The sequence below is a fragment of the Phyllobates terribilis genome, unplaced genomic scaffold (assembly GCF_046119375.1).
Source record: "Phyllobates terribilis strain yellow unplaced genomic scaffold, ASM4611937v1 Scaffold_13__5_contigs__length_258822181, whole genome shotgun sequence".
In the NCBI taxonomy this organism is placed as follows: Eukaryota; Metazoa; Chordata; class Amphibia; order Anura; family Dendrobatidae; genus Phyllobates; species Phyllobates terribilis.
Genome location: NW_027362773.1, coordinates 183,135,424 through 183,156,781, shown reverse-complemented (window position 1 = coordinate 183,156,781; position 21,358 = coordinate 183,135,424). Strand labels below are relative to the sequence as shown.

The 21,358-nt window shown below is 41.7% G+C and overlaps 5 non-coding genes across 5 annotated transcripts; all 5 read left to right on the top strand.

Annotated features, from left to right (window-relative positions):
• Positions 1-15,646: 15,646 nt before the first annotated feature.
• TRNAS-AGA (transfer RNA serine (anticodon AGA)) lies at positions 15,647-15,728 on the top strand. The gene has a single exon. It is a non-coding gene; the product is annotated as a tRNA-Ser (tRNA).
• Positions 15,729-16,456: 728 nt separating this feature from the next.
• On the top strand, positions 16,457-16,528 carry TRNAQ-CUG (transfer RNA glutamine (anticodon CUG)). Its single transcript has one exon. It is a non-coding gene; the product is annotated as a tRNA-Gln (tRNA).
• A 1,716-nt stretch (positions 16,529-18,244) lies between these two features.
• Positions 18,245-18,316, top strand: TRNAQ-CUG (transfer RNA glutamine (anticodon CUG)). The gene has a single exon. It is a non-coding gene; the product is annotated as a tRNA-Gln (tRNA).
• Positions 18,317-19,219: 903 nt separating this feature from the next.
• On the top strand, positions 19,220-19,301 carry TRNAS-AGA (transfer RNA serine (anticodon AGA)). The gene has a single exon. It is a non-coding gene; the product is annotated as a tRNA-Ser (tRNA).
• Positions 19,302-20,029: 728 nt separating this feature from the next.
• TRNAQ-CUG (transfer RNA glutamine (anticodon CUG)) lies at positions 20,030-20,101 on the top strand. The gene has a single exon. It is a non-coding gene; the product is annotated as a tRNA-Gln (tRNA).
• The last annotated feature ends 1,257 nt before the right edge of the window (positions 20,102-21,358 follow it).

Sequence of the window (21,358 nt, the reverse complement as noted above, 5' to 3'; positions counted from 1 at the left end):
ATCTCAAATTCGAGCTGTTTTGGGCGGTGTTCGGGTCATTCGGCGAACATGAACGATTTGAGAAAAATTTGGCTGTTCGAGGTTATGTTCGATAACTGTTCGTACACCAAAATCATAATTGGATTTTTTCTCAGTAAAGATGAAAATTAATGTTAATACGCAGTTTGAGTGTACAGCGGGGCGGGGGAATGTGCAGGGGATGGATCTCTGCAGGAATAATGAAGATTTTCATTTTTTTTTCTCTTTCCCGCATTTACAGTGGGGAGGTGCAATCTGTCACCCTATCAGCAGCACACACACGGAGCGAAGTGCTTTTTATCACACAAGCAAGGGCATGTGTCATTGGCAGTGTATGTCACATGTCCTTGCCCTATAAGACCCAGCCATTTTCCCCGTCGCCACCATTTTCTCACTGCTGCAGCTGCATGTTAGACGGCACCGCTGTTGCTGTGTGCGCTATACCTTGCTAATTTCAAGCCAATTTTCGCACAAATCTACAGATAGCTTGGGAGTAGGGAATAGTTGTGATTGCAGTCCTTTTAAGGACTAGGTTACAGCATTTCCTAAGACTTTTATCAAGCTGGTCTGTGCTCTTAAATAGATAGGTTGTGGGAGTAAAGACTAATTGTAATTGCAGTCCTTTTCAGGACTAAGTTACATCAGTTCCTATCAGTTTTTGCCAGGCAGGTCTGTGCCAGTGCTGTGCAAGTTTTTTTCACAGCATTTGACTGAATCTAGCAAAGCTAATCCCTTTTGGCCTGTGTTAGTCAGTGGAGTAGCCTATCTGTGTTGCAAGATACACCACCTGTGTATAGAATACCAATTTTTTTACTACACCTAGTGAAGTAAAACCTTTTGGGCATAGCATCATTCTATTAGTCCATCTATACTGACCTCCATAAGCTTGCAAATTGAATATAATTTTTTTCTGCATCTAGCTCTGAAAAAATATTTGTCCTTCTAGCAGTGTGTGGGACTTGTTCTACTAGTCCATCTATACTGACCTCCATCAGGTTGCAAATTCAAAATAATTTTTTGACTGCATCTAGCTCTGAAAAAATATTTGGCCTTCTAGCAGTGTGTGGGACTTGTTCTATTAGTCCATCTATACAGACCTCCATCAGGTTGCGAATTGAATATAATTTTTTTCTGCATCTAGCTCTGAAAAAATATTTGTCCTTCTAGCAGTGTGTGGGACTTGTTCTACTAGTCCATCTATACTGACCTCCATCAGGTTGCAAATTCAAAATAATTTTTTGACTGCATCTAGCTCTGAAAAAATATTTGTCCTTCTAGCAGTGTGTGGGACTTGTTCTACTAGTCCATCTATACTGACCTCCATCAGGTTGCAAACTGAATATAATTTTTTTCTGCATCTACCTCTGAAAAAATATTTGGGCTTCTAGCAGTGTGTGTGACTTGTTTTATTAGTCCATCTATACTGACCTCCATCAGGTTGCAAATTAAAAATAATTTTTATCTGCATCTAGCTCTGAAAAAATATTTGGCCTTCTAGCAGTGTGTGGGACTTGTTCTATTAGTCCATCTATACTGACCTCCATCAGGTTGCAAATTAAAAATATTTTTTTGTCTGCATTTAGCTCTGAAAAAATATTTGGCCTTCTAGCAGTGTGTGGGACTTGGTCTATTAGTCCATCTATATTGACCTCCATCAGGTTGCAAATTGAATATAATTTTTTTCTGCATCTAGCTCTGAAAAAATATTTGTCCTTCTAGCAGTGTGTGGGACTTGTTCTACTAGTCCATCTATACTGACCTCCATCAGGTTGCAAATTCAAAATAATTTTTTGTCTGCATCTAGCTCTGAAAAAATTTTTTTGTCCTTCTAGCAGTGTGTGGGACTTGTTCTATTAGTCCATCTATACTGACCTCCATCAGGTTGCAAATTAAAAATAATTTTTAACTGCATCTAGCTCTGAAAAAATATTTGTCCTTCAAGCAGTGTGTGGGACTTGTTCTACTAGTCCATCTATACTGACCTCCATCAGGTTGCAAACTGAATATAATTTTTTTCTGCATCTACCTCTGAAAAAATATTTGGGCTTCTAGCCGTGTGTGGGACTTGTTTTATTAGTCCATCTATACTGACCTCCATCAGGTTGCAAATTAAAAATAATTTTTTGTCTGCATCTAGCTCTGAAAAAATATTTGGCCTTCTAGCAGTGTGTGGGACTTGTTCTATTAGTCCATCTATACTGACCTCCATCAGGTTGCAAATTGAATATAATTTTTTAATGCATCTAGCTCTGAAAAAATATTTGTCCTTCTACCAGTGTGTGGGACTTGTTCTACTAGTCCATCTATACTGACCTCCATCAGGTTGCAAACTGAATATAATTTTTTTCTGCATCTACCTCTGAAAAAATATTTGGGCTTCTAGCAGTTTGTGGGACTTGTTTTATTAGTCCATCTATACTGACCTCCATCTGGTTGCAAATTAAAAATAATTTGTATCTCCATCTAGCTCTGAAAAAATATTTGGCCTTCTAGCAGTGTGTGGGACTTGTTCTATTAGTCCAGCTATACTGACCTCCATCAGGTTGCAAACTGAATATAATTTTTTTCTGCATGTACCTCTGAAAAAAAATTTGGGCTTCTAGCAGTGTGTGGGACTTGTTCTACTAGTCCATCTATACTGACCTCCATCAGGTTGCAAAATAAAAATATTTTTTTGTCTGCATCTAGCTCTGAAAAAATATTTGGCCTTCTAGCAGTGTGTGGGACTTGGTCTATTACTCCATCTATACTGACCTCCATCAGGTTGCAAATTGAATATAATTTTTTTCTGCATCTAGGTCTGAAAAAATATTTGTCCTTCTAGCAGTGTGTGGGACTTGTTCTACTATTCCATCTATACTGACCTCCATCAGGTTGCAAATTCAAAATATTTTTTTGTCTGCACATAGCTCTGAAAAACTATTTGTCCTTCTAGCAGTGTTTGGGACTTGTTCTATTAGTCCATCTATACTGACCTCCATCAGGTTGCAAACTGAATATAATTTTTTTCTGCATCTACCTCTGAAGAAATATTTGGGCTTCTAGCTGTGTGTGGGACTTGTTCTATTAGTCCATCTATACTGACCTCCATCAGGTTGCAAATTGAATATAATTTTTTTTTGCATCTAGCTCTGAAAAAATATTTGGCCTTCTAGCAGTGTGTGGGACTTGGTCTATTAGTCCATCTATACTGAACTCCATCAGGTTGCAAATTGAATATAATATTTTTCTGCATCTAGCTCTGAAAAAATATTTGGCCTTCTAGCAGTATGTGGGACTTGTTCTATTAGTCCATCTATACTGACCTCCATTAGGTTGCAAACTGAATATAATTTTTTTCTGCATCTACCTCTGAAAAAATATTTGGGCTTCTAGCAGTGTGTGGGACTTGTTTTATTCGTCCATCTATACTGACCTCCATCAGGTTGCAAATTAAAAATAATTTTTATCTGCATCTAGCTCTGAAAAAATATTTGGCCTTCTAGCAGTGTGTGGGACTTGTTCTATTAGTCCATCTATACTGACCTCCATCAGGTTGCAAATTAAAAATATTTTTTTGTCTGCATTTAGCTCTGAAAAAATATTTGGCCTTCTAGCAGTGTGTGGGACTTGGTCTATTAGTCCATCTATATTGACCTCCATCAGGTTGCAAATTGAATATAATTTTTTTCTGCATCTAGCTCTGAAAAAATATTTGTCCTTCTAGCAGTGTGTGGGACTTGTTCTACTAGTCCATCTATACTGACCTCCATCAGGTTGCAAATTCAAAATAATTTTTTGTCTGCATCTAGCTCTGAAAAAATTTTTTTGTCCTTCTAGCAGTGTGTGGGACTTGTTCTATTAGTCCATCTATACTGACCTCCATCAGGTTGCAAATTAAAAATAATTTTTAACTGCATCTAGCTCTGAAAAAATATTTGTCCTTCAAGCAGTGTGTGGGACTTGTTCTACTAGTCCATCTATACTGACCTCCATCAGGTTGCAAACTGAATATAATTTTATTCTGCATCTACCTCTGAAAAAATATTTGGGCTTCTAGCCGTGTGTGGGACTTGTTTTATTAGTCCATCTATACTGACCTCCATTAGGTTGCAAATTAAAAATAATTTTTTGTCTGCATCTAGCTCTGAAAAAATATTTGGCCTTCTAGCAGTGTGTGGGACTTGTTCTATTAGTCCATCTATACTGACCTCCATCAGGTTGCAAATTGAATATAATTTTTTAATGCATCTAGCTCTGAAAAAATATTTGTCCTTCTACCAGTGTGTGGGACTTGTTCTACTAGTCCATCTATACTGACCTCCATCAGGTTGCAAACTGAATATAATTTTTTTCTGCATCTACCTCTGAAAAAATATTTTGGCTTCTAGAAGTTTGTGGGACTTGTTTTATTAGTCCATCTATACTGACCTCCATCTGGTTGCAAATTAAAAATAATTTGTATCTCCATCTAGCTCTGAAAAAATATTTGGCCTTCTAGCAGTGTGTGGGACTTGTTCTATTAGTCCAGCTATACTGACCTCCATCAGGTTGCAAACTGAATATAATTTTTTTCTGCATGTACCTCTGAAAAAAAATTTGGGCTTCTAGCAGTGTGTGGGACTTGTTCTACTAGTCCATCTATACTGACCTCCATCAGGTTGCAAAATAAAAATATTTTTTTGTCTGCATCTAGCTCTGAAAAAATATTTGGCCTTCTAGCAGTGTGTGGGACTTGGTCTATTACTCCATCTATACTGACCTCCATCAGGTTGCAAATTGAATATAATTTTTTTCTGCATCTAGGTCTGAAAAAATATTTGTCCTTCTAGCAGTGTGTGGGACTTGTTCTACTAGTCCATCTATACTGACCTCCATCAGGTTGCAAATTCAAAATATTTTTTTGTCTGCACATAGCTCTGAAAAACTATTTGTCCTTCTAGCAGTGTTTGGGACTTGTTCTATTAGTCCATCTATACTGACCTCCATCAGGTTGCAAACTGAATATAATTTTTTTCTGCATCTACCTCTGAAGAAATATTTGGGCTTCTAGCTGTGTGTGGGACTTGTTCTATTAGTCCATCTATACTGACCTCCATCAGGTTGCAAATTGAATATAATTTTTTTTTGCATCTAGCTCTGAAAAAATATTTGGCCTTCTAGCAGTGTGTGGGACTTGGTCTATTAGTCCATCTATACTGAACCCCATCAGGTTGCAAATTGAATATAATATTTTTCTGCATCTAGCTCTGAAAAAATATTTGGCCTTCTAGCAGTGTGTGGGACTTGTTCTATTAGTCCATCTATACTGACCTCCATTAGGTTGCAAACTGAATATAATTTTTTTCTGCATCTACCTCTGAAAAAATATTTGGGCTTCTAGCTGTGTGTGGGACTTGTTCTATTAGTCCATCTATACTGACCTCCATCAGGTTGCAAATTGAATATAATTTTTTTCTGCATCTAACCCAGCCAATAGTTTTGGCCTAATACCACAGTTTGGCCACTCAGCTGTGCTCGGTTCCCATCCATTGTTTTTTTGTGCAAGCAACTCCAGAGTTGTGAATTAGTTAACCACCAAAATGAGTGGAAATAGGCCTGCTGCTGATGGAAAGGGGAATAGGCATGTTGGTAAGGGGAAAAAAGGTTGTGTCCGTGGGGTAGGTGTTAAAGCTACAGTAACATCTGCAGAAGAAAGACCATCTTCCAGCCAAACTAAAATGTCTACTTCTTTTAGCGGACAATGTGATATGATCCCTTTCTTACGGCCACGCCAATCGCCACAAATTCCAGATGAGGCACAAAAACAGCAGGTGCTTCAACGGATATCAAGTGCTCCTTTAAGTGGGCTCTCCTCCACATCAACTTCAACATCACAAATACTCCAGTCCTCAAAGGTGTCACCCCAATCGCACTTGCTTCCTCACAGCTCCCAAATCTCCAGCTGCCCGTCTGAGTATGAGGTAGAACAGATGGTTGAGTCTGCAGAGCTGTTTACTCATACTATAGCCTGGGAATCAGAGGTCGGCTCCAGCGCTTTTGTGAATCCAGACGAGGAAATGATCTGCACTGATGCCCAGAATCTTTATGAGTCGGATCCAGGACCAGACGCTGAAGGTTCTGACCATAATGTAGACCCTCATTCCCAAACTGTAACTCCTGTTGGTGGAGACAATGAGGAAGACGATGATGAGACTCAAATACCTGATTGGAGCGACAACTTTAGTTTTTTGTCAGGGCAGGAACAGGTTGGCTCTGAGGACGACGGGTGTGATAACGCACAGGGTGATGATGATGAGGTTGGAGATCCCACTTACTGTCAACCCACAGTCAGCCAAGAGATGAGGTCAGCAGAGCAGGTGGAGGAGAATGCTAGTGATGACTTGGTCAGGTTGCGCCTTCCTGGACAGAGACGTAGTACTGGAAGCACGTCAACAACTGCATCCTCAAATACAACTCTGCCTCTCACCACAAGTCATGGTGGCTCTTCAGGTCGCCTGGCTGCTAAGCCTTGCATAGCCTGGGCATTTTTTCAGATCGATAAAGATGACCCTACTCGTGTTATCTGTAACATTTGTCAGCAAAAGCTAAGTAGAGGCCAAAAAATACATAGTTTGAGTACTTCATGCATGAACCGGCAAATGGACATGAAGCATAAGTTGCAGTGGGAAGCTCACTGTGCTACAATGCGGTCTAGCCGGCCGGGCCAACCACCGTCTGCCATATCTTGTGCATCCGCGGCCTCTTCATCCTCTGTGACTGGGGGGACAGCAGTCACACCTGTTTTGGGACGCAGACCTGCCACCTCTTTACCCGCAACAGCCAGCGTGATTGGCAGGTCATCATTTTCTTGGGAGGTGGTAACACCAGCTGGTGTTGAGTGCTGTCCGACATCGATAGCACCACCTTTGGATCAAGGCAACCTAACATGTCCGCCTGCATCTTCCTCACAGACCGGCAGTTTGCCGGGGACACCCTTTTCAACCCCATCTAAGCACAATAGCCAGCCCTCGGTCCCTCAGATGTGGACAAGTAAAAGACCATTTCCTCCTAGCCATGAGAAAGCTAAGAGGTTGAATTTCACCATCTGCAAGCTCTTGGCTACAGAAATGCTGCCTTTCCGCCTGGTGGACACAGAGGATTTTCGAGACCTTATGTCCGTCGCAGTGCCCCAGTACCAGATGCCCAGTCCGCACTACTTCTCAAAGAAAGGTGTGCCTGCGCTCCACCAGCATGTCGCACACAACATCACCGCTTCTTTGAGAAACTCTGTGTGTGACAGGGTGCATTTCACCACAGACACTTGGACGAGTAGGCATGGACAGGGGCGTTACATGTCGCTGACTGGGCACTTGGTAACTATGGTGACAGCAGGACAAGGGGCTGCTGTCCAAGTCTTGCCATCCCCATGAGTTGTGCGTCAATCCTCTTTATCTCAAAGTTCCTCCACTGCTTCTGCCTCCTCAACCTCCTCTCAGTCCTCCACCTGCACCCAAAGCCTGTCTGGTCATGCCACAAGCTTTCTAACTGCGCAGAAGGGATCCTGCACACCTCCTTACTATGCTGGCAGTAGGGCTCAATGTCATCAGGCGGTTTTTACTTTGAAATGTCTGGGAAATGTGAGTCACACAGCTGAGGAGTTGTGGTCAGCTCTGGAGAACCAATTTCATGAATGGTTGTCTTCACTGGACCTGAAACCAGGGAAGGCCGTGTGCGACAATGCTGCAAACCTGGGTGCGGCCCTTCGCCGGAGCAATGTCACACACGTGCCTTGTATGGCTCACGTGTTGAACCTGGTTGTCCAGCAAATTTTTAGCCCACTATCCCGGACTAGATCTCCTTCTGCAGAGGGCACGGTCGCTGTGTGCTCACTTACGCCATTCGTATCCCGCAGCTCAGCGACTTACATCTCTACAGAAGTCGTTGGGCCTGCCACTTCACCGGCTAAAATGCGATGTGCCTACCCGGTTGAATTCAACTATGCACATGTTGCAGCGACTGTGGCAGCACCGACAAGCCCTGGTGCAATACGTTCTGACGTATAGCCTGGGCCAACGAGATCCAGAGGTGGGGCAAATTACGCTGGAGGAGTGGTCTCAGATCAGGGACCTATGCACCCTTCTGCACAGTTTTGAAATGGCGACGAAGATGTTTAGTGCTGACGATGCCATTATCAGCATGACTATTCCGCTGATTTACATGCTGGAGCACATGTTAAACAGAATTCGGAGTCAGGTGGTGGCACAAGAGGAGGTGGAGGAAGTAGAGGAGGAGGAGTTGTATGCGGAAGGACTAACATCTGCAAGGTCCAGACGGCCGGCAGCACCAAGGCGGCAGGCATGTGAGGGTGGGGGAGACGGTTTTACCAGGGCGCATGGTAGCAGCCAAACTAGTGAGGAAGGTGCAGGAGCCCAGGAAGAAGTGTAGAACGAACTGATGGAAGACTCATAAGATGAGGGAGACCTTGATCACATTTCTGTTGTGCGAGGTTGGGGGGAGAGGACAAAGGAAGGAAGCATGATTGTTACCTCACCACCAACACAACAGGGACTTGGTGATCCTGGATGCGCAAAACACATGGGTTCCTTCTTGCTGCACTACCTGCAACATGACCCTCGGATTGTCAGAATTCGAAGTAATCCTGACTGCTGGGTTGCCACACTCTTAGATCCCCCACACTCTTCGATCAACCTTTTCATTTTAATAAAGACCAAAAAATGGTCATTTTTGAAATTATAAGCATTAGCAGGTTATTAGAAACTGAAATCAAACAGTTTTCAAGTCAAAACTTTATTCTAGGTGATGTTACATTTGCACATAGGACCCCTTGTTCGAAAGGAGCTTCTGAACTCTCTCGTCCATTGAATTTGTCAGGTTTTGGATGGTTTCTGCTTCAATTGTTTTGCATGAGGACAGAATACCCTCCCAGAGCTGTTGTTTAGATGTGAACTGCCTCCCGCCATCATAGACACTCCTTTTGATGATGCTCCAGAGGTTCTGAATGGGGTAGAGGTCAGGGGAGCATGGGGGTCACACCATAAGTTTGTCCCCTTTTATGCCCATATCAGACAGAGATGCAGATGTGTTATGTGCAGCATGAGACGGTGCATCATCATGCATAAAAATGATCTTGCTGTGGAATACACGGTTCTTCTTCTTGAACCATGGCAGGAAGTGCTGTTTGAGAAACTCCACATACATTATGGAGTTCATCTTTACCCCTTCAGGGATCCTAAAGGGGCCGACAATCTCTCTCCCCATGATTCCAGCCCAAAACATTACTCCACCTCCTCCTTGTTGGCGCTGTAGCCGTGTTTGCGTGAGGTGTCCATCAACCAGCCATCCTCCACTCCATCCATCTGGACCATCGAGCGTTGCACGGCACTCATCCGTGAACAAAACAGTTTTGAAATCAGTCTTCATGTAATGTTTGGCCCACTGGAGCCGTTTCTGCTTGTGTGAAGTGGATAGAGGAGGTCGACAGGATGGCGTACGCACAGCTGCAAAAATCTGAAGGACCCTGCATCTTGTTGTTCGGGGGACGTTGGAGGCACCAGCAGCTTCAAAAACTTGTCTGCTGCTATGACAAGGCTTTTTTGCCGCTGCTCTTTTAACCTGACGTAATTGCCTGTAGGAAAGAGTCCTCAATTTGCCCTTATCAGCACGCACACGTGTGTACTGTGAATCAGCTACACACTTCTTGATTGCCAAGACACTTCATCCTGATCATCGCACAATGTTGATTGTAGTCATGCCTTGACCTAAACACTCCACAATTTGTTGCTTCTCAGCAGCCGACACATCCTTTTTCTTTCCCATTTTGGCAGAAAATGTAGGCTGCTTAATAATGTGGGACAGCCTTCTTAAGTAGTCTTGCCTTTCATTGGACACACCTGCCAAACTAATTAGCACAGGTGTCTGCATTTGCTTACAGTGATATAAAGAGCTCTGACACACATCACCATCAATGAGTTTAACTGACAAACAAACAAATTCTTCCCTTATCACTCCTAAACACTTTTTGCATAATAATTTGGAACACAGTGTACATGTGCTTTTCCACAAAACACCAGTGGTTCACGTAGTGAATCTTACAGTTCTAACTTGCCAACCGTGGTCTGTATGGAGTTGTTCAATAAAGGGCCCAAAATTAAGATAACATAGACGGGAGAGGTCTCTATGAATAGGAATTCCTAAGAATTTGATACCCTGTGAGGGCCAGGCAAAGGGAAAGTTGGACTGGATGGAATCCTGTATGGATTTGGGTAGGGAGACATCGAGGGCCTCAGACTTCGCTGCATTGATTTTAAAATTTGACCATGTAACAAAGTGATCTATTTCAGCCATAACAGCAGGGATGGATATATGTGATTGAGTGATATATACTAGGACATCATCAGCAAATAGAGAGCACTTGTACTCGGTGCCTCCCACCTCAATCCACCTAATATTGGGGTTATGGCGAATTGATGAGAGCAGGTGCTCCGTCACTAGGATGTATAAGAGAGGGGACAGAGGACATCCCTGCCTTGTCCCATTGGTGATTAGGAAAGGTGATGAAAATGTTCTGATGCGCCCCCTGGGCCTTGGGACACCCGGAGCCGGACCCTTTTTGGTGGATGCTGGTGGTTGTAGTCTCCGTGACGGCGACCCGGTTCCGTGGCTCAGGGCGGTCAAACCAGTGGCGGAACTATTTATGTGGTTTTGATGTTTAAAAATCCGACTACGCCACCCGTGGATTGCGGTCAGAGTGAACCGACGCTGCAGGGCAGTCCGCTGAGGCTGGTGTTGTGGGTGCAGCAGAGCGTAGCATAACTCCCCACGGGAGGAGTATAGCCTCAGGGCAGTGTATGCGGAGGATGGGGGTGCAGGGCAGCAGCAGTAACGACACGGAGTCAGTGAAGCAGTCCAGGGCCTTTAGTCACAGTTCTTATTATCCAGACCACTTCTGCAGGTAACGGCTGCCCACGTCGTACTGTGCTCACCAGGTGAGGGGCTCAGACAACTCCCAGATAACTTTGGAGCGCTTCACAGGACCCCCTTTGTGTGTCCTTTGTCTGGCCTTTCTTACCAACCCTTCTGTCCGGCTGCCTCGGGCCTCCTCTTGGTAAACTTGGCGCCAGTTTCCCTGACCCTATGTGGTGCCTTCCTAGTGGATGTAGTGAGGGGCTGCGCCACATAAAATGTCACAGCCTCCGGTTTCTAGCTGAGGGTCGTTTCCCGCCTCCACTAGTTTCGGGGACCGGTCTCCCCCTTTGGCCTGACCCCTCCACGCAGGTGGATTCGGGCGTGCGGTGGCGACTCGCCCATCCGCTCACCTGGGATCCCTTCGTTCCTCGATCCTGGAGCTTTCTCCGATCCTCTTCCTTCCTTCTCCCTCTTTCAGGCGTGGGCCTCTGTTACTAGGCCCGCCTCCGGAGCAGAGCTCATGCAGAGCCCCTGCTCCCTGTCACTTCTGCTCAGACTTCTCTGCACTGAACTTAGATGGTGCCCACCTTTTATACTCCCTTCTCAATGCACCCAGGAACTGCTTGCTCCCTGCTCCTGCACTACAGGGTTCCCCTTCCTCAGTGTTCCCTCCCCCCACTCCAGATAGGGACAGGGACTGTCGTGCCCATCTCAGGGGCATATTGGTCGCCCTGCCCCACGGCAATGTGGTGTAATGCATGCAGGTGTCGGGTCCTGATCCACACTCCATCCTTACCTGAGAGTGAGATATCACACCTCTGGGTGAGGTGCAATACCTCTGTAGAAACCGAGCCCTCAGGGTGCTACAGTTCCATTTATCTTCAGCCTAGGTCATGTATTGCGATACAGGGCCGTGATTGTGGCTATAAAAGGGTCCCCTAGACCCCTACCCCAAGCTTTTTAAGAGAATATTATATGGTGTGCCAGGAGACTCTATGGAATGCTTTCTCAGCATCCAACCAGAGTATCTAATTACAAATTTTTAACTGCATCTAGCCCAGGAAATACTTTGTGCCTAGTAGCAGTGTCTGCTAGTCAGCGGATTATCGGGCTGTTAAGCAAGCTACACCACCTGTAGTTTGGACACTTAATTTTTTCAAAGGAAATGCTTCGGGACCACGGGATACTCAGTGAAGAGCATCAGGAGCCACCTCAAGGCATAGTTGCTGGGACTGGCGGTAGGATGCCTTGCGGTGGACAGCCGAGCTCGATCCTTATAAAAACTTTTTAACTGCAGCAGCTTTAGTGGACGCTACTGGAGCTGGAATTACGCGGCTGCTAGCATGAGACTTGCCCTTCAATAGATCCTTGTAAAAGGATTTAAAGTGTATTCATTCAAATTAGAGAGACAATTTAAATTAAAAAGCTTAGAGCTGCCTCCACCACAGGGGGGCTCGCTCGACCCACCAGCGGACAGGCACCAGTATTGGGAGAGGGGGGCTGGCAGTCAGGGTACACCGCGGTTCTGGCACAAACCTGGAGACACGGAGGTGGCACGGGCAGGAACAGACTGGCCGTGTCGGCTTCTCACTTTTTGGATTTTAGAAGGGCATGATATGCCTATATCTGTGTCTCCCCCTCCTTTTACTCCTCCACCTCTTTTATTTTCGCATGACTATATGTACTTGTCACTTTTCCATGTGTTAGTTATGTCTTCTGAGCAGTTTGTCAGCTTTTGGACACCTTTGAAGGTGTTTTCTATGTGTTTCTATGTGTTTTTGTTTGCCTGCCATTGGTTTTAACGGTGTTCGAAGGAGTTCGACGAACAGTTTGGCGAACACAAGGGTGTTCGACGAACCGAACCGAACTCGAACAGTACAGAGGTGGCTCAACACTAATCATAATGCATGAATTTCCCAGGTTCCACTGAGATTAGAACTCAGATCACTGGATTCAGAGTGAATTTCTCACATTTCCACAATGTACACATGCTCTTTTACCATTTTCAAAAGAAAATCCAGCCAGCTTCATTGATCAGTGATCTGAGTTCAAATCTCAGTGGAACCTGAGAAATTCTTTGTGCACAGCGGTTTTATCTTTTCTGCTCACACTCAATTTGCCAATGCACATGGTTTAACATAAAAAGAGAAAGTTAAAATCCACATGGCAAAAAAGATCTATCTATCAAGAAAGTTTAACGCAAAAGTTAAACTTGACTTCATGAAGCAAAACTCATATCATCTATGTCATACCAAGCAATTGTACTCTATGACTTGTGCCAATGTTCGCATGACACTTTTTCCAGGTGGTTGAAACTGACCAGGATTTCAAGCCGAAACGGCCTCAAGAAACGACAGCGATTTTTTTCCTGAATCACCCTTTTTAGTGTTTTCCAGCATTTTTGTAAACATAGTTTGGCGATGTTTTTCTAAGTATTGTTTTGGGCATCAAATGAGTTTGTTTAAGTTTCTTTTTTGCTCGCAAAATGCTGTGAACGTCACTCAGGAACCTTCCAGGGGTCTTTCTAACCTACTCATTGACTTGTATAGCAAGTATAAAGCAAGCAAAATATACCTGAAAAATGATATGCTCACTTCTGTTAACCGCTTGGCGTTTTGGGAAACTTAATGAGGTTAAAAGACGCTCAATACCTGATCATATGAACAGCAAGTCTTTTTGCATGGAAATGAATCTGTTCAAACTATTGAGCATTTTCAAAGCCTTTTTCAGGAGGTGTTTGGAACAAAGTCACTCTAAATCCGCCTTATGAATTTTAATAAACCTTGAACTGTAAAAGGTTCCAATTGATGATACCTTTAAATCAGATTTTTACATTTCAGTGAGGCCTGGAATTTTGTTTCCAATTTAAATCTTCCATTTTCTGAAATGTCTTCCAGAAGGATAATCACTGATATTGATCTTGGTGCTATAAGAAAAGGTGTGAAACTCTTAAGAATGAAACTGTGGCTGAGTGGTTAAGGCGATGGACTAGAAATCCATTGGGGTATTCCAGCATAGGTTAAAATCCTGCCAACTATGTTTAACTTCATGTAACATTTTGACTAATTATCTGAGTAGATCAATTTCCACATTCCCAAGTCTATCCCCCACAGAAATGGTCTGTAATCTATGTATTGTATTTGTAGAACTAGCTTAACAGCATCTGCAAATCTTCTTTTGATTAGTCAGCCGGGTGAGATGTCACTTGTGCATCACACCACCAATCAAACAAAGCTCAGAGGGTGCCATCAGGTATGTGGTGCAAATCCTCCTTTTTTCCAGCGAACACAGACCACTGCGTGGCTGATGGACTGGGATATGAACTTTGATTTGCACCAACTCTACTTGAATTATCTTTCCGATGGAACCTTTTAGCACACCATGAAAAATCTTTAGTGACTTCTGGATGAGCAGAAGTTTTGCAATTTCTTTTTTTCTTACCCTTTTTCCAGCTGATAGATCCAGCACGCTAATTATTAGCCAGATTTCATCAACATTTTAAAACTGTCCTTGTTGTGATATCATGGAACTTTAAGCACACTTGTGGAATAAAAAGGGAGGAGATATTAATTTACCAATGTGTGTTAGATATACATTTGCGGGACAGCTTTAGAACCAGTTTTCATCATAATGCATGAATTCCCAGGTTCCACTGAGATTAGAACTCAGATCACTGTATTAAGAGTGAATTTCTCACATTTCCACTGTTTACACATGCTCTTTTACTGTTTTCAAAAGAAAATCCAGCCAGCTCCTTTGGTCATGTGGTTCCATGGTGTAATGTTTAGCACTCTGGACTCTGAATACAGCAATCTGAGTTCAAATCTCAGTGGAACCTGAGAAATTCTTTGTGCATAGCGGTTTTATCTTTTCTGCTCACACTCAATTTGCCAATGCACATGGTTTAACATAAAAAGAGAAAGTTAAAATCCACATGGCAGAAAGATCTATCTATCAAGAAAGTTTAACTCAAAAGTTAAACTTGACTTCATGAAGCAAAACTCATATCATCTATGTCACACCAAGCAATCGTACTCTATGACTTGTGCCAATGTTCGCATGACACTTTTTCCAGGTGGTTGAAACTGACCAGGATTTCAAGCCGAAACGGCCTCAAGAAACGACAGCGATTTTTTTCCTGAATCACCCTTTTTAGTGTTTTCCAGCATTTTTGTAAACATAGTTTGGTGATGTTTTTCTAAGTATTGTTTTGGGCATCAAATGAGTTTGTTTAAGTTTCTTTTTTGCTCGCAAAATGCTGTGAACGTCACTCAGGAACCTTCCAGGGGTCTTTCTAACCTACTCATTGACTTGTATAGCAAGTATAAAGCAAGCAAAATATACCTGAAAAATGATATGCTCACTTCTGTTAACCGATTGGCGTTTTGGGAAACTTAATGAGGTTAAAAGACGCTCAATACCTGATCATATGAACAGCAAGTCTTTTTGCATGGAAATGAATCTGTTCAAACTATTGAGCATTTTCAAAGCCTTTTTCAGGAGGTGTTTGGAACAAAGTCACTCTAAATCCGCCTTATGAATTTTAATAAACCTTGAACTGTAAAAGGTTCCAATTGATGATACCTTTAAATCAGATTTTTACATTTCAGTGAGGCCTGGAATTTTGTTTCCAATTGAAATCTTCCATTTTCTGAAATGTCTTCCAGAAGGATAATCACTGATATTGATCATGGTGCTATAAGAAAATTTGTGAAACTCTTAAGAATGGAATAGTGTCTGAGTAGTTGTGGCCGAGTGGTTAAGGCAATGGACTAGAAATCCATTGGGGTCTTCCCGCGTAGGTTCAAATCCTGCCAACTACGTTTAACTTCATGTAACATTTTGACGAATTATCTGAGTAGATCAATTTCCACATTCCCAAGTCTATCCCCCACAGAAATGGTCTGTAATCTATGGATTGTATTTGTAGAACCAGCTTAACAGCATCTGTAGATCTTCTTTTGATTAGTCAGCCAGGTGAGATGTCACTTGTGCATCACACCACCAATCAAACAAAGCTCAGAGGGTGCCATCAGGTATGTGGTGCAAATCCTCCTTTTTTCCAGCGAACACAGACCACTGCCGGGGCTGATGGACTGGGATATGAACTTTGATTTGCACCAACTCTACTTGAATTATCTTTCCGATGGAACCTTTTAGCACACCATGAAAAATCTTTAGTGACTTCTGGATGAGCAGAAGTTTTGCAATTTCTTTTTTTCTTACCCTTTTTCCAGCTGATAGATCCAGCACGCTAATTATTAGCCAGATTTCATCAACATTTTAAAACTGTCCTTGTTGTGATATCATGGAACTTTAAGCACACTTGTGGAATAAAAATGGAGGAGATATTAATTTGCCAATGTGTGTTAGATATACATTTGCGGGACAGCTTTAGAACCAGTTTTCATCATAATGCATGAATTCCCAGGTTCCACTGAGATTAGAACTCAGATCACTGGATTAAAAGTGAATTTCTCACATTTCCACTATTTACACATGCTCTTTTACTGTTTTCAAAAGAAAATCCAGCCAGCTTCATTGGGCATGTGGTTCCATGGTGTAATGGTTAGCACTCTGGACTCTGAATCCAGTGATCTGAGTTCAACTCTCAGTGGAACCTGAGAAATTCTTTGTGCATAGCGGTTTTATCTTTTCTGCTCACACAAAATTTCCCAATGCACATGGTTTAACATAAGAAGAGAAAGTTAAAATCCACATGGCAAAAAGATCTATCTATCAAGAAAGTTTAACTCAAAAGTTAAAGTTTAACTCAAAAGTTAAACTTGACTTCATGAAGCAAAACTCATATCATCTATGTCACACCAAGCAATCGTATTCTATGACGTGCCAATGTTCGCATGACACTTTTTCCAGGTGGTTGAAGCTGACCAGGATTTCAAGCCGAAACGGCCTCAAGAAACGACAGCGATTCTTTTCCGGAATCACCCTTTTTAGTGTTTTCCAGCATTTTTGTAAACATAGTTTGGTGATGTTTTTCTAAGTATTGTTTTGGGCATCAAATGAGTTTGTTTAAATTTCTTTTTTGCTCACAAAATGCTGTGAACGTCACTCAGGAACCTTCCAGGGGTCTTTCTAACCTACTCATTGACTTGTATAGCAAGTATAAAGCAAGCAAAATATACCTGAAAAATGATATGCTCACTTCTGTTAACCGCTTGGCGTTTTGGGAAACTTAATGAGGTTAAAAGACGCTCAATACCTGATCATATGAACAGCAAGTCTTTTTGCATGGAAATGAATCTGTTCAAACTATTGAGCATTTTCAAAGCCTTTTTCAGGACGTGTTTGGAACAAAGTCACTCTAAATCTGCCTTATGAATTTTAATAAACCTTGAACTGTAAAAGGCTCCAATTGATGATACCTTTAAATCAGATTTTTACATTTCAGTGAGGCCTGGAATTTTGTTTCCAATTTAAATCTTCCATTTTCTGAAATGTCTTCCAGAAGGATAATCACTGATATTGATCATGGTGCTATAAGAAAAGGTGTGAAACTCTTAAGAATGAAACTGTGGCTGAGTGGTTAAGGTGATGGACTAGAAATCCATTGGGGTATTCCTGCATAGGTTCAAATCCTGCCAACTACATTTAACTTCATGTAACATTTTGACTAATTATCTGAGTAGATCAATTTCCACATTCCCAAGTCTATCCCCCACAGAAATGGTCTGTAATCTATGGATTGTATTTGTAGAACTAGCTTAACAGCATCTGTAAATCTTCTTTTGATTAGTCAGCCGGGTGAGATGTCACTTGTGCATCACACCACCAATCAAACAAAGCTCAGAGGGTGCCATCAGGTATGTGGTGCAAATCCTCCTTTTTTCCAGCGAACACAGACCACTGCCGTGGCTGATGGACTGGGATATGAACTTTGATTTGCACCAACTCTACTTGAATTATCTTTCCGATGGAACCTTTTAGCACACCATGAAAAATCTTTAGTGACTTCTGGATGAGCAGAAGTTTTGCAATTTTTTTTTTTCTTACCCTTTTTCCAGCTGATAGATCCAGCACGCTAATTATTAGCCAGATTTCATCAACATTTTAAAACTGTCCTTGTTGTGATATCATGGAACTTTAAGCACACTTGTGGAATAAAAAGGGAGGAGATATTAATTTACCAATGTGTGTTAGATATACATTTGCGGGACAGCTTTAGAACCAGTTTTCATCATAATGCATGAATTCCCAGGTTCCACTGAGATTAGAACTCAGATCACTGGATTAAGAGTGAATTTCTCACATTTCCACTGTTTACACATGCTCTTTTACTGTTTTCAAAAGAAAATCCAGCCAGCTCCTTTGGTCATGTGGTTCCATGGTGTAATGGTTAGCACTCTGGACTCTGAATACAGCAATCTGAGTTCAAATCTCAGTGGAACCTGAGAAATTCTTTGTGCATAGCGGTTTTATCTTTTCTGCTCACACTCAATTTGCCAATGCACATGGTTTAACATAAAAAGAGAAAGTTAAAATCCACATGGCAGAAAGATCTATCTATCAAGAAAGTTTAACTCAAAAGTTAAACTTGACTTCATGAAGCAAAACTCATATCATCTATGTCACACCAAGCAATCGTACTCTATGACTTGTGCCAATGTTCGCATGACACTTTTTCCAGGTGGTTGAAACTGACCAGGATTTCAAGCCGAAACGGCCTCAAGAAACGACAGCGATTTTTTTCCTGAATCACCCTTTTTAGTGTTTTCCAGCATTTTTGTAAACATAGTTTGGTGATGTTTTTCTAAGTATTGTTTTGGGCATCAAATGAGTTTGTTTAAGTTTCTTTTTTGCTCGCAAAATGCTGTGAACGTCACTCAGGAACCTTCCAGGGGTCTTTCTAACCTACTCATTGACTTGTATAGCAAGTATAAAGCAAGCAAAATATACCTGAAAAATGATATGCTCACTTCTGTTAACCGATTGGCGTTTTGGGAAACTTAATGAGGTTAAAAGACGCTCAATACCTGATCATATGAACAGCAAGTCTTTTTGCATGGAAATGAATCTGTTCAAACTATTGAGCATTTTCAAAGCCTTTTTCAGGAGGTGTTTGGAACAAAGTCACTCTAAATCCGCCTTATGAATTTTAATAAACCTTGAACTGTAAAAGGTTCCAATTGATGATACCTTTAAATCAGATTTTTACATTTCAGTGAGGCCTGGAATTTTGTTTCCAATTGAAATCTTCCATTTTCTGAAATGTCTTCCAGAAGGATAATCACTGATATTGATCATGGTGCTATAAGAAAATTTGTGAAACTCTTAAGAATGGAATAGTGTCTGAGTAGTTGTGGCCGAGTGGTTAAGGCAATGGACTAGAAATCCATTGGGGTCTTCCCGCGTAGGTTCAAATCCTGCCAACTACGTTTAACTTCATGTAACATTTTGACGAATTATCTGAGTAGATCAATTTCCACATTCCCAAGTCTATCCCCCACAGAAATGGTCTGTAATCTATGTATTGTATTTGTAGAACCAGCTTAACAGCATCTGTAGATCTTCTTTTGATTAGTCAGCCAGGTGAGATGTCACTTGTGCATCACACCACCAATCAAACAAAGCTCAGAATGTGCCATCAGGTATGTGGTGCAAATCCTTCTTTTTTCCAGCGAACACAGACCACTGCCGGGGCTGATGGACTGGGATATGAACTTTGATTTGCACCAACTCTACTTGAATTATCTTTCCGATGGAACCTTTTAGCACACCATGAAAAATCTTTAGTGACTTCTGGATGAGCAGAAGTTTTGCAATTTCTTTTTTTCTTACCCTTTTTCCAGCTGATAGATCCAGCACGCTAATTATTAGCCAGATTTCATCAACATTTTAAAACTGTCCTTGTTGTGATATCATGGAACTTTAAGCACACTTGTGGAATAAAAATGGAGGAGATATTAATTTGCCAATGTGTGTTAGATATACATTTGCGGGACAGCTTTAGAACCAGTTTTCATCATAATGCATGAATTCCCAGGTTCCACTGAGATTAGAACTCAGATCACTGGATTAAAAGTGAATTTCTCACATTTCCACTATTTACACATGCTCTTTTACTGTTTTCAAAAGAAAATCCAGCCAGCTTCATTGGGCATATGGTTCCATGGTGTAATGGTTAGCACTCTGGACTCTGAATCCAGTGATCTGAGTTCAACTCTCAGTGGAACCTGAGAAATTCTTTGTGCATAGCGGTTTTATCTTTTCTGCTCACACAAAATTTCCCAATGCACATGGTTTAACATAAGAAGAGAAAGTTAAAATCCACATGGCAAAAAGATCTATCTATCAAGAAAGTTTAACTCAAAAGTTAAAGTTTAACTCAAAAGTTAAACTTGACTTCATGAAGCAAAACTCATATCATCTATGTCACACCAAGCAATCGTATTCTATGACGTGCCAATGTTCGCATGACACTTTTTCCAGGTGGTTGAAACTGACCAGGATTTCAAGCCGAAACGGCCTCAAGAAACGACAGCGATTCTTTTCCGGAATCACCCTTTTTAGTGTTTTCCAGCATTTTTGTAAACATAGTTTGGTGATGTTTTTCTAAGTATTGTTTTGGGCATCAAATGAGTTTGTTTAAATTTCTTTTTTGCTCACAAAATGCTGTGAACGTCACTCAGGAACCTTCCAGGGGTCTTTCTAACCTACTCATTGACTTGTATAGCAAGTATAAAGCAAGCAAAATATACCTGAAAAATGATATGCTCACTTCTGTTAACCGCTTGGCGTTTTGGGAAACTTAATGAGGTTAAAAGACGCTCAATACCTGATCATATGAACAGCAAGTCTTTTTGCATGGAAATGAATCTGTTCAAACTATTGAGCATTTTCAAAGCCTTTTTCAGGACGTGTTTGGAACAAAGTCACTCTAAATCTGCCTTATGAATTTTAATAAACCTTGAACTGTAAAAGGCTCCAATTGATGATACCTTTAAATCAGATTTTTACATTTCAGTGAGGCCTGGAATTTTGTTTCCAATTTAAATCTTCCATTTTCTGAAATGTCTTCCAGAAGGATAATCACTGATATTGATCATGGTGCTATAAGAAAAGGTGTGAAACTCTTAAGAATGAAACTGTGGCTGAGTGGTTAAGGCGATGGACTAGAAATCCATTGGGGTATTCCTGCATAGGTTCAAATCCTGCCAACTACATTTAACTTCATGTAACATTTTGACTAATTATCTGAGTAGATCAATTTCCACATTCCCAAGTCTATCCCCCACAGAAATGGTCTGTAATCTATGGATTGTATTTGTAGAACTAGCTTAACAGCATCTGTAAATCTTCTTTTGATTAGTCAGCCGGGTGAGATGTCACTTGTGCATCACACCACCAATCAAACAAAGCTCAGAGGGTGCCATCAGGTATGTGGTGCAAATCCTCCTTTTTTCCAGCGAACACAGACCACTGCCGTGGCTGA